The 13,465-nt window shown below is 45.0% G+C and overlaps 1 protein-coding gene and 1 long non-coding RNA gene across 2 annotated transcripts in view; one reads left to right on the plus strand and one right to left on the minus strand.

Annotated features, from left to right (window-relative positions):
* MGAT4B (alpha-1,3-mannosyl-glycoprotein 4-beta-N-acetylglucosaminyltransferase B) overlaps positions 1-13,465 on the minus strand; it is a 1,476,931-nt gene that overhangs the window by 1,335,764 nt on the left and 127,702 nt on the right. The window lies entirely within an intron of this gene.
* Positions 1-13,465, plus strand: part of LOC138245689 (uncharacterized) — a 112,707-nt gene that overhangs the window by 88,018 nt on the left and 11,224 nt on the right. The window contains exon 2 of the long non-coding RNA XR_011194159.1: positions 10,027-10,097. This is a non-coding gene — a long non-coding RNA (uncharacterized lncRNA). The remainder of the gene's footprint in view (positions 1-10,026; positions 10,098-13,465) is intronic.

A 13,465-nucleotide genomic window follows, 5' to 3' on the forward strand; every position in this document is an offset into this window, starting at 1 on the left:
CGAGAGTACTTCGCAGCCAGAGATATACAAATTTGAACTTTCCTTAATTTCTCAAAAATTACTGACGGGTTGTCACCAAATGAGCAAAAGATCAATCTGCGTACCAAAAGCTAGCTTTCTGCCAAATTGATTTAATTCCAATCAGTGGTTTGGGCTGTAGACTTGTCTAAAGGTTCTATGGGAAATGCAACTTTTTTATTTATTTTTTTAAACACACCCCTTCCCTCCTTTTCCCAGACCCTGCTCGACAGGTCACCCCCAAATTTTCTGTGCATAACAGGAATCACTGCAACACTTTTTTTAGGAAAGGTTTGGGAAGATTGGTCAAACGATGCCAAAGATATATGCAAGTCAAAAAAATGCTTTTTCTATGGAAACATGGTCCTAAATATACTTACCTAGTGGCAACTGCCACTATGTAATTTGTGTATGTATGTATGTAATCATGTTCAGGCTTGCCACTGCCAGATCTGTGTGTGCAGTTTCACTGCCACTTCAACTTGGCATTTAAAACTATATGCCATGTCTTAAACAACCCTACTATTATATGTAGGTCACCCCTAAGGTAGGCCTTACATAGCCCATAGGGCAGGGTGCTATGTAAGTAAAAGGCAGGTTGTGTACTTACAAATTGTACATGTCCTTGTAGTGAAAAACTCCCAAAGTTGTTGGCTCTAAAGGAACATGACTTTAAAGCAAAGCAAGTAGAGTCCAGCGGTGGCAGCAAAACTACCATACCGAGCGCTGAAGTAAAGTTCAACACGCAGAGGTGGTGTTTTCACTGTGTTATTGAATAAGTTATTGCACAAATACTTTACACATTGTTTCTTAGTTAAGGCTGCCTGCGCCAAGCTACCGGGGGATGAGCACAGGATAATTTAGAGTGTGTTGTGGTCCCTACTTGGAGAGGGTGCATACCACTGCCAACGTGTGTGTGTGTGTCATTAATGTACATAGTATTTTAAAATACATGTACATATATACATATCACATATGCAGCCTTAGCATATATATATATATATATATATATATATATATATATATATATATATATATATATATATATGCTAAGACATGCCATGAGTTTTCCTTTAAATTATTTTACATTAACATTTCTGTAAACCAGAAGAACAAACTAGAGAAAATGTGCAATTATAGCCTTTATTTAACCTGAAAACTGCAATGAAGTGAAAGGCATTGGAAGTCAATAGGCTACATTTGAAGCATAACAGAGGCAAGTGGTACTGTGCCTTTAAGGCACAGAGGGCCCTCTGTAGCCTATGATATCCTACGGGTGACAGTTGGGTCAGTTCTATATATATATATATTTTTTAACAGTAACACAAAGAAAATATAAGCAAAAAGTGTATGTGCTGCTGCACAAAAGATTTGTCCAGGGAGGAGGGAGGGTTGCTTATGACTTTGATGAGGATTCCCCTGGAAAAAGAACTAGGAGTACAGGTAAGGGAATTTATCCTTCTCTTCCAGGGGATACTCATCAATAGTCATCAGCACTGAACAGAGCAACAAGCTCATTCCACACACGAGGACAAAACTAAACCATACAAAAGCAGCTGTTACAATTATCAAAACAGATATCTTAAAGAGGCTTGCCCTACTTGAGTGTCTGAGTTCAAACAGCAGTATCCGGTGAAAGTATGTACCAATCTCCATGTAGCAACCTTGCAAATTTCAGAGATGGGCACATTTCTCATTAGAGCACCTGCTGCCGTCTTACCCTCATAGATTGGGCCTTAGGTCTAGCAGGAAGGTGTTTACTGGATAGTTGGTAGGACAGTGCTATACACGAAACTACCCTCTAGAGATGATCTGTTTGGAGGATGCTATGCCTGTTTTTGTCAAACCATAATTGACAAAGAGATGGTCAGATTGTTTAGTGTCTTTGGTCTTATCCAAATAAAATTTTAGGACTCGTTTGAGATCTAACAAGTACAATGCTCTTTCAGCTGGTGTGGAAGGGTTAGGAAAGAACCTGGATCTCGGGCATTCATCAGGACTTCTACTATGGATCCATTTCTTTGTAAGGGTTAAAGTGTGAAACCGAATTAAAGCCTCTCTTGTGGCAATTACTAGGTAGTTTTACCTAGTAAACAAAGGGGCATTGCCTCAGGGTCTGTTCAGGGAGGGCGCCTCGTGTAGTCACACTTTCATCAAGGAGAAATGCCCATAGGAATCCAATCATGGAGGAGACACTCACTCAGCTGAAGGCCACTACAGGATGGGAAGTTCAGTTTGAGATCGAAAAATGTGTATTAGGTTTGCTTCCACAAAACCCTGCCATAAAACTAAGTAGGCGCTACACAATGTTGGCGCTGGTAGTTGCAAAACACTGTATTGCTATACACAGGTGTAGCCTAAGGGTCCACACAAGATACATGTGGGAGACGAGTATGGCGGAATGGGGGGCTGTGGAGATACATTTACGAAGAACTAGGAGGAAAAACAAAGCACAAGATGTCTTGATGGCCTGGGCGGGGGTGACTAGGACTTTCTATCATTTGATGGGGCACAGCCTAATGCATTTATGCCGCAACAGCAGGAAACTACTCAATAAACACATGGGTAAAGAAACAGGGAGAGCAAAGGGGTGTTTGGCTATAACCCACTACACAACCACAATACCAGGAGGTACAATGAGAGAAGACATCTTTATTAAGTACTGACTTACTGGCAATGACAGACCTAACATGGAAGGTAAAGGGGGGTGGGTGAGGGACTACAAGAAGGGTTTTCAAAGTTATTTCACAGTTCAAATGATAGCAATGTAAACTGTTCAACCTATACAAAAAGAAGGGACAGCTATGATATCACAAGTATGCAACGGAAAGTATAGGATTCATAATAGACTGTTACTTGTGAAGATGTTGTTTAATATATATATATATATATATATATATATATATATATATATATATATATATATATATATATATATATATATATTTTTTTTTTTAAAGGATCTAGTTGCATCCCAAGTTAACAGCTGTCTTGTTCAAATCTTAGATTTGCCAGGATTTAAAGTAGAAAAGTGGCAACAGAGAGACAGTGTTTCCAGATAAGCATCCACAAAGATCACTGGAATGCTTCCATACAGGTCACCACATCATTCTGTATTTTGGATTTGAAAGAAAGAAACCCGAGTGGGAGACTTTCTGTAAGCAGTGGTAGCTGCAAGATGTACCTCAGATCGAGGACACCTGCAGACCAGACTTTTCTAAGAGGAGGAGATAAGGCAAGATGACCTCCTCCTGCCCCAGAATTGGAAGAAGATCATTCTGGGTACACCACACATTGAATCGTTTCCATAGCGTCTACTGGAAGGTTTCTTGGACTCCCTAAGAATGTTCATGCATTCCTGTGAGAGGCCTAAAAGTCCATATTGGAGGAATGCAGAAGCCATGCTGTCACGTTCAGAGAGGGGAAGGTTGAGGTGGAACATTTGTCCTCCTAGCTTGACCAGGAGATCCTGTCTGCATGGAAGCCTTCTGTGTGGTCTTTCAGATAGTTGTAGGAGATCTGGGTACCACCACTGATGTGGCCATTCTGGTCCTGGATCTGTAGAGTTTGTCGATCACTGCCAGGATCAGTGGAATCAGGGGAAATGCATAAAGACTTTTCCTGGACCAGTTTATCAAAAAGGCGTTCCCTTATTTTCTGGTTGGAAGAACCTGGATGCGAAATCTCTGCATTTTCTTTTGTTTTCATCCCCAAACACATCTATTTGTGAATGCCCCCTTCTCGAAATACGTCTTCTATGACGTCGTCATGCAGAATCCAGTTGTGTGCTTCGGAAAACTGCAGCTGAGAAAGTGTGCCTGAATATTCTGGTATCCTAAGAGGTGAATGGCAGAAATTGCTAAACGCCTGTCTATTAGCCACTTCTAGATGGCCTGCGCTTCCAGAGACAAGGGACAGGAGCGAGTACCCCCTTGCTTGTTTAAGTAATGCATTGTTGTTGTGTAGTCCGCCTGGACCATGAGAGAGTTGGTCTGGATGGATGGGAAGAAAGACTTGGGGGCTAGATAAACTGCACTCAGCTCCAGCATGTTGATGTGATATTGCTACTCCTTGTCTGACCACATGCCTTGCATATGCAGGGGACCCATTTGAGCGTCCCACCCTTCAAGAGAGGCATCTGTGATAAGAATTTAGTTGGGAGGGATGTGGTGAAAAGGGACTCCTACCAGTAGATTGTGACACTGGGACCACCATGTTAGCAATTGCTTTGCCTCCTGCGAAAGAGTCAATCTGTCATCCCATTGGTCTGAGAACTGGTTCCACTGATCCTCTAGATTCTGTTGTAGCCTGGCATGAGGAATGATGAAACTGCAAGAGGCCACCGATCCCAGAAGGGACGCCACCCGTTTGGCTGATGGATGCGGAGTGTGAAGGAGATTGTGACACTTCAGTTTTATTGAGGATAATCTCCCCTCCGAAGGAGACACTCTTGCGGCCCATGTGTCCGGAGTTGCACCCAGGTAGTGGAGTTTTTGTGCTGGTGTTTGTATGGATTCTACAAAATTTATCTGGAGGCCCAATCTTTGCAGGGTGTTGACGCAGATTTGGAAAAGTCACTCCATTTGGTGCTCTGGGGAACTTTTCATGAGCTAATCATCGAGGTAGGTATAGACTAATCTTCTCCGTAAGGAAGCTGCTACTATGGCCACGCATTTTGAGAATGTGTGAGGTGCAGATTTGAGGCCGATCTGTAGATCTTTGTACTGGTAAAACTTGGATGCAACTGTGAAGCGCAGAAACTTCCTGTTTTTTAGTGAGATCGGAATACGGTAATATGCATCCTGGAGATAGATGGAACACACCCAGTCCCCCTAATAGAACTGGAGATATATCTGGTGAAGGGCCAGCATTCTGAACTTCTCTTTGCATATGAACTTGTATAGTAGCCATGAGCCCAGAATTCTTTGTTTGGACCATTTTTTCCTTATTCGGAGTAGACTGGTGTCTTCATCCTGTAGCAGGGCTCAGTGGGAATGTGCTGTTTTTGCAGGTGGTACGGCAGGTTGGAGGAGACCTGAATCATTGAGAGTAACCATTTTGTACAATGTTCAAGACCTAGTTGTCGTTTGTGATGGAGTGTCATTCGTCTAGGGTTTGGTGATGCTTCCCCAACCAAAGTGATAACAGAGAAGGGGAAGCGAGAACTCACTGTTTGGCTGGTGTTTTGAAGGAAGCTGGGGGCTGATGGTTAATTCTCTTCCTTTAGCCGGTGAGCGAGGATGGTAATGAAAGGGGGATTGTTGGTGTTGTTCCGGAGCCCAGTGAGGGGTTTGAGCCCTCTACTGAAAAGGTTAGCAATTATATTGCCTGTATTTTCAACAGAAATCTTTCTGCTTTTCCAGGCAGACAGCTTTTAGTGTATCAAGTTCTACTTTCATTTTTGCCATTTTGTCATCTGCGTTTGTTTCAAACGGCAGATTTAGAAAGCGTTGCTGTGCCTCTGGTTTGAGGTCTGTAAGGCTATGCCAGGAGGAACTTCTGGCACACATTCCATGGGAAAACCCATGAGCAGCTGGATCCGAGGAATCTGTCGCTGCACTGATGATCAGGTTAGATACTAAACCCCCTTCCTGTAGAATCTCCTTAAAGTCTTGCCTATTTCCTTAGGCAATCTCTCTGTGTCGTGAGAAATAAAGTCCCAGAGAAATCTGTTCCATATCCCCAACAAGGCAGATGCAGCAGCCACCTTCATGACAGAAGCGAACGTACCACAAATCGTCTTTCCCAAATCTTCCATCTGCTTGCTGTCCTTGTCTGGGGGCACAGAGTGTGTCTTTTTTGCCGTGTCTATAATAACAGAGTCTGGTGGAGGGTCAGACCTCAATAATAATGGATCCTCATCAGGTGCTTTGTACGTCTTGAGGACCCACGATGGAGCTGCTTGAAGAGACGCCTAAGTGAGAAAAAGGTCCATAGCTGGTTGGAGAAGCCCTGGGACCAGAGGGAGCAGTGGTCTTGCAGCTGATCGATGGTGTAAGGTCTCAAAGATGACCAATTATGTTGGAGGAGCAGGAATGTCTATATTTAACTTGGATGCGCCTCAAACCAACACATCATTGAACGTTGTGAGATCATCTTTTGGAGATATTCTCGTCGGTGGAGCATCAGTGTGGGCAAATAGTCTCTCACTGAAGACCTAGAGGATGTAGACCAGGTGAGAGATCTCAGTCGATGTTGCGATCTGAATCAGTGTGACCGTTGGGATTGCGAAGTGGATCTGGTCCTTGTTGTTTTGAAACTCGATCTATGCCTTATAGGTGTCTTGATCTCCTTGGTGATTTATGCCCAGGTGTATTTCTCTCCTAAGAAGTGGAAACCAGTAGAGACTCAGCTGGTGCTGTTCGCTCTGGCAAAGGTGATCGCAGAGTAGCTCTTGATGGAGAGTAGGTCTGTGAATAGTCCGATCCCAGACTCTGCTCTTTGCTGAGACTGTCCAACCATCCTGGAGAGATGTTCCTTGGGGTCTCAAGTGGTGCAGACTGTGCACAAGCTCCGATGTTGCACTGTCACAATCTGAAGGTTAGTTGAGACAGAACGTCCCCCTGGAGTTGAAGGTATTGTCTGAGCCGATGAGTGCATCCTTGGGCTAAGTGGTGAATGACTGTCTCAACCTCGATGGTTGTTTCGACGTCGACATCGGTCGACAGGAAGAATGAGGCTGTGAGGCTACAGGTCTTGATGTCGGTGTTACATAGGGGCTGTGCGCTTCAATGTCGAGAGGCCAATCTGTTCAGACATCGACTGTAGCCGTGATGCAGAAGGGTGCCTCGACATCAAGCAGTGGTATCTTGCTCGAGGGGACTTTGCCGGCGATGTGTGCCTCGACATCAATGGAGGCCTTGACGGTGATGTCAGCCTTGATGACGGGTGACTGTTGTTGTGACGCAGACTGAGGTATTTCCAGCGAGGATTACTTAGACACTGAGTGGAGTCGGTGAGACAGTATACTTGATGTCGACGGTGAACATACAGGGATCTGCCCGGACTTTCCCCTCCTACCTCTCAACGTCGACCGGGATCGTCGCTGTTTTCTGTCTTTCTGGAGATCTTCTTCTGGGCTTTAAAAAAAAAAAAAATGTTTAAAGCGCTGGAGGAGGGCTTCTTGGAAGTAGATGGGGACCCTCCAAGGCCACCTAAAGCTATTTTTCCTTTCTCCTGCAGCCCAATCAGACAGATATTTTCACTTTCTTTTAAAGCTCTCTTCGACAGCTTTTTAGCAATGAAGGCATTTCTCTGGTAGATGAGTCTCAGTGAGACAATCTGTCTGAGCTGCTTTTTGTCACAAGAAGGACACTTCACAATAAGTCAAGGCATGGCGTTACAGATAAAGAAGAAGCTTTCTACTCTTCTGTACAGTATGTACTGAAGGAAGTCAACTGAGGTCAGATACAGAAGTTTCTGAAGAAAACTGTTTGACAACATGGTAAAAAATAGCAGAGCTCAGTGCTCCGGGATCCTAACACTAGGAGCCGTAAAGAGAACTAGTGGCATGGTAGGATACAGAGGGTCCTCTGTGGCCTTAAAGGCATGGTACCACTTTTCTCTGTTATACTTTAAATGCAGTCTATTCTATTGGTTACCAACTCCTTTCACTTCATTGCAGTTTTCTGGTTAAATAAAGGCTATAATTTCACCTTTTTCCTCTTGGTTGTTTATCTGCTTTACAGAAATGTTAATGTAAAATAATAATTTAAATGAAAACTTAATTTAATTTTAGGCATTTTGCAATATATATATATATATATATATATATATATATATATATATATATATATATATAAAAAAACTATGTACAATAATGACCTCCATATATATTTATATAAAATATATTTCAATATGTGCTCAGGGGTCCACGCACATGCTTAGGACTATTGAGGAGGACCACCCAGAGAGAAAGCAGAGATACAAATGCACACATGCGGTCATTTCATCATTAAAGGACTTGACCCTCCATGCACCACCTACACCCTGATACTCAAGGACTCCCATACTAATCTAACCAAACAACCCCAAGACATACAAATCTCAACTGCCAGGTTCACCCTCAACCTCCCTCTCCACAAGCACATCACACCACTTGGACTTATCTGGCTACCCATCCACAAGAGAGTTCTCTTCAAACACCTCAAATGCACTGCAGCACTGGCCAAGCATACCTTAACAACTGCATAAGGTTTCAGAAACCTTCCAGACACCTGCGTTTAGACACTCACTCGTATATATCCACACATATGCAGAACGAGTAGTCATATTTTCTCTGACCTTACTCCTAAGGACTGGAATGACCAGGAATGGCCTGCCCCTAAACATTAGAGCTGCCTCTTAAATACTTGTATTTTACAAGAAGCTGAAGAGTTGGATCCTCAGCTAGGGAAGTCCATGGCTCAACCCAGACTAATCCTGCATTGGCAAAATACCCTCCCAGGTGTTCGCGCATAGTTTGCAAATACTTAACATTACCCAGAGATCTGCATTTAACATTACACAAATGGGTCATATTTGTAACCTGCTTGTTATGCTCATCTTCCATCAGACTGTGGCGGATGTACTGATCACCCTAAAAAAGTGCATTACATCATAGCACCATAAAACAATAGAGAGGACATGTCACATAGTCAGAGAGTAACCTGTGCACCCAAACTAACGCCCTTAGTAATTTTAGACATGATCTTTAGGGAATTTATGACAGTCTTCCCCAGCAATCTACCTCAGTTTCAAAGGGAGATATGCTAATACGTTCAAGGAACCTAGGCTTGACGCATTCGCAGACACCCTAAACTCACATTCACAAACTGGAACGAGTAGGGTTCAGCACAAGTGTGCTAAAGGTGCATGAAAGACTTCTACCCGAGCCTCGTGTGGCCATTTAGTAAAGGTTCACCTGTCATGAATTTAGTATCGACAGGCTGTTGAGGGAGATAGATACTTGGCAGGTAGTTAAAACATATTCCTTGTTTCTTTTCATTTGTGAAGTTGTGAAGCTTGCTGAGGCACCAACCAACAACATGTTTGGCCATGTGTAGAGGTTTTCCTGTGGTGTATTTCCATGCAAATTGGCTGATGACTGGGTGAAAGGTGGTTTGATTGGCGATTCCATCCTGTTTTCTGGGCAAATGTTTGATGTGTCCATGTTGCATTTTCTGTTTTTTCCTGCTGTGGACGCCAATCCCACCAACACAAATGAGGTGCCTTTTTTTGGTGGAGTCTTGGAGGAACGCAGGCGTGGTAGGAAATTTCTGGCTCGCCGAGGGTTCCAGAACTTTCCATCACAGAAGTATGAGTACAATGTGTATTTTTAGCCAACGTTTGATGTTTGAGTGGTTTCAGGGAAAGGAAATGTTTTGAGATCCATGCAACCTACACCAACCCAGATTCCCTTGGTAGTCTAGCTTTCAGAAATGTGTTGGTTTGGTAGGTGTCCCTGGGTGGCACCTAAAACAAGCCCACAGAATCCAAAGCTGCCCACATTGTGAAAACGGGGTTGATTTCTGTGAAAAAGCTGATGTGCCCATGTTGCATCTTCTGCTTTTTCCTGTCACTGGTACCAGGCCCACCCACACAAATAAGGAACTATTTTTATGGGGAGACTTGGAGGAACACGGGATGGTAATAAATTTGTGGATCCAACCATATTCCAGTACTTTTCATCACTGAGATGTAAGGAAAACGTGTGCTTTTAGCCAAAGTTTGAGGTTTTGCAAGGGCTTCTGTGTAAAAGTAGAAAACGTGGTGAGATCCATGCTATCCTGGACTTTTCCAGGTCTCTACTTCTCAGGAATCTACTCATTTGGGAGGTTTCAATGGCTGCCAGTTGAGCTAAGGCCCAAAATCCACAACTACCCAGGTTGTAAAAAAAAAAAAAACACCACAAGCATGATTCTACTGTGTAAAAAATGCTGCCTTCAGATTGCACTTTGGGATGTATTGTGTCACATATACTAGGCCCAGCCACACAGCTGGGATACTATTTTCTTTTTTTTTTTACAGATGTGTGGAAACACTGCAGAAGAACATTTGTTATTACCAACTGGATTTCTCTGCATCTGTGCCTTCCAAATGTAAGTCAGTGAGTAAGAAAGACAACATTTTGTAAACTACCCTCTGAATCACATGCTAATATGGGCACCCACAAATTCAGAGATATACAAACAACCACTGCTCCTAAAGTCAGTATCTGGTGTACATTTCAAACACACCTAGATTTCTCTAATTTTTCACTTTTTATACTTTACAATATAAGCATTTTTTTGGGGGGGTTGGACCCTAAATGTATTGCATAGGTTTTCAGCAGCTACTGCGATCCCCAGGCTAGTGTCAGAGTTAACAGCTCACTGGCATTATCCATTGGAATAAGGAGAAAGGCAAGGCAGGGATACCCGCTGTCTCGCCTCCTTACTGTGCTTTCTCTGGAGCCTGTCATAACTATTAGGCAGAATGTAGCCATTACTGGAGTGACAATTAGACATGTGTAACACAGGTTTGTCTCTGTATGAGGATGATGTGGTATTGTCTCACTTCAACCCAAGAAGTCTATACCAGTACCGCTAACTGAGCTGCAACGTTTGGGAAAAGTTTCAGGTTCTAAAATTAATATCTACAAATCACAGATACTGGGCTTGTCCCTTTCCACAATGATAAGATCACAATTACGAACTCAGTTCCCATTCCAATAGCCAAGAAATATTCTCACATTCCTTGCTGGTGGTCATCCCTCAATTTAGAAGGAAAGAATGGGATGGCAGCTCTTATTCTTAGCTGGCTGCCAGGGAGTGGAATGCTCTTTCACTACAACTCCTTACCACTGGGAACATTTTACTCTTCAGGAACCTTCTCAAGACCTGGCTCTTTGCGTCAGCCTTTCAGTTCTTTCATTTGTTGCGTTAAATTTTACTTTCGGATGGATACAACTACCTGTGGATTCCTCACTCATTGAATTTTCCCCCATGTACCAGCATCCAACGGAAATTTTCTTCTAGCTTCTGCACGTCGACGAGGACGTCACAATTGCCAGGCTCCCACGCGACGCCGTCTGACGTCATACAGGCAATAAGAGGTCCTCGCCGGCGTGCTGACGTCAGTTCCCTTTTTTCCGTGCCTTCGAGCAACGGTTATTCTTCGAGGGAGCGTAGTTACAGTTACTTTTTCTATCAAAATGTCTCAGCGGAAGTCGGGCTTTAAGCCTTGTAGGGAGTGCGGAGGCAAGATGTCGGTGACAGACCCACATGTGGATTGCTTGTGGTGTCTGAGCTCCGACCATGAAGTGGAGAAGTGTGAATCCTGTCAACGCATGAATCCTAAGGCGTTGAAGGAACGGGAGGCTAAGCTGTTTTTGGCGCAGTCCAAAAGAAAGAGAAGCGGCACCGGCGCAGATCGTCATCACCGAAATCTCATTGACGTCACTGTGACTCCCAGCGCCGTCGTGATTCTCGACGCTGTTCGAGTAGAGAGCGTTCACGCTCGAGGTCGCCTTCGGTTCGGCGCCGTAAGACATGGGAGGTTAGACCCACCATCACTCCTCAGCCGCAGACGCCTCCAACCTCTCCGACATCTCCGCCGTCTGTCTTCGAGGTCATACCACAACAGGATCCAGAGTTTTCACCGGCATCAGAGATGCCTGAGACGGCGCCGTTATCACCTCAAGCGCAGGCTCCACAATATCCATCATTCCCGGCGCCAGGGGCTGATAGTTCCGCATTTCTTAATGCAATGTTTGCCATTTTTCAACAGATGGCACTGGGTGGTGGTCCGGCTGGTCCTTTGGCTTTTAATATGGGTGCTCCGGCTCCTTTACGACCGGCACCTTTCATGCCCTTCCTTCCAATGGGAGGTGCGGGCTCGGCGCCGGTTCCTTTAGCGTCGCCTACAAGACCTGCGACTCCGATGAGTACTGCTGTCCCGGCGCCGGGGAGTTCTTCGCCATCTCATCCTCTGCCGCGGTCGGCGCCGAAGAAGCCCACGGCGCCAGAGAGTTCTTTGCCATCTCATCCTCTGCCTCGGTCGGCGCCGAAAAAGCCCACGGCGCCGATGCATCCGGCATCGGATGGATCAGAGGATCTGTGTCAGGCGAGGTCATCGACGTCGGCGGACACCTTGTCGACGCCAAGGATCGACGCCAGGCTTCATTCTAGGAGGCTAGCTCTTTGCCTCCTTGAGGAACAGGAGTATAACAGGCAGGTCTTGGAGGAGGGTGAGATTGAGGAGCCTCTAACAGATCTTCATGGTTTGGACACTGCTAGTGGCTTGGACACTTCCCCGGAGTGGGACTTGACATCTCCTGGAGAATATACAGAGGAGGCTGCTTCTTTCCACTCTGCTCTAAGGAAAGCAGCTGATTTTTTAGACCTTCCCCTCCCAGTGGCTGAGGCAAAACCTAACATTTTGACAGAGGTACTACATCCGGCTTCGACTGTTGCAGAACCTCTTTTGCCTTTTAATGAGGCTCTCCTTGATCCAATTATGGAGATTTGGAAGAAGCCAGTTACATCTACGGCTGTTAACAGGACAGTGGCGCGCAGATATCGTGTGGCTCCTGAGGATCCAGGCTTTTTGTCGAGGCACAAGACTCCAGAAAGCTTGGTTGTGCAAGCTTCATGTTCATCACGTACTGCTCCAGGTTCCTTTCCGGGTGTGCCTTCGGACAGAGACTCTAAAAAGATGGACCAGTCTTCAAAAAAGACATTCTCTTCTTGTAGTATGGCCCTTATGTCCACGAATGCCACATGTATCTTGGGCAGATACATCTACGCCCTTATGGAGGAGGTCAAGTCCTCTCATTCTGGATTACCTCAGGAGGTGTTGGGCCTTGTTTCGGATGCTCAGGCTGCGGCGACCCAAGTAATACAGTCAGGGCTGGACACAACTGATTCAGTGGCCAGGGCTATGGGCACCACTGTCGCTATGAGGAGACAGGCCTGGCTTCGTTCTTCAGGTTTTTCACCGGATGTTCAATCGGCCCTACTTGATCTATCCTTTGATGGGGATAAACTTTTTGGGTCAAAGGCGGACTCTGCCCTTGAAAGATTTAAAGAAAGTATAGCCACAGCAAAATCTTTGGGCTTGCAGGCCTCCTCTTCTGTTTCTTCACGATCGTTCAGAAGATTTAGGGGGTTTGGTCGTGGCTCCTCCTTTCAGGGCAGGTTTCAACAGCAAGCCACCACTGCACTGCCCTCCCCTATAGATCGTACAGGAGGAGGGGTAGGGTTCGAACCAGAGGGGCCACCCAGCAGCGCTCTGCCTCTTCCTCTGGAGGGGTGCAGCATGGGAAGCAGCTTTAGTCATCCACCAATTCCTTTCCATACTACTCCTGTAGGGGGGAGGTTAATGTACTTTCTCCACATGTGGGAGGCAATAACATCGGACTCCAGGGTCACCAGTATTGTGGGGAAAGGCTATGCCCTTCCCTTTCGGGAGTTTCCACCCCCCATCC

The sequence above is a fragment of the Pleurodeles waltl genome, chromosome 7, assembly GCF_031143425.1.
Source record: "Pleurodeles waltl isolate 20211129_DDA chromosome 7, aPleWal1.hap1.20221129, whole genome shotgun sequence".
Lineage (NCBI taxonomy): Eukaryota > Metazoa > Chordata > Amphibia > Caudata > Salamandridae > Pleurodeles > Pleurodeles waltl.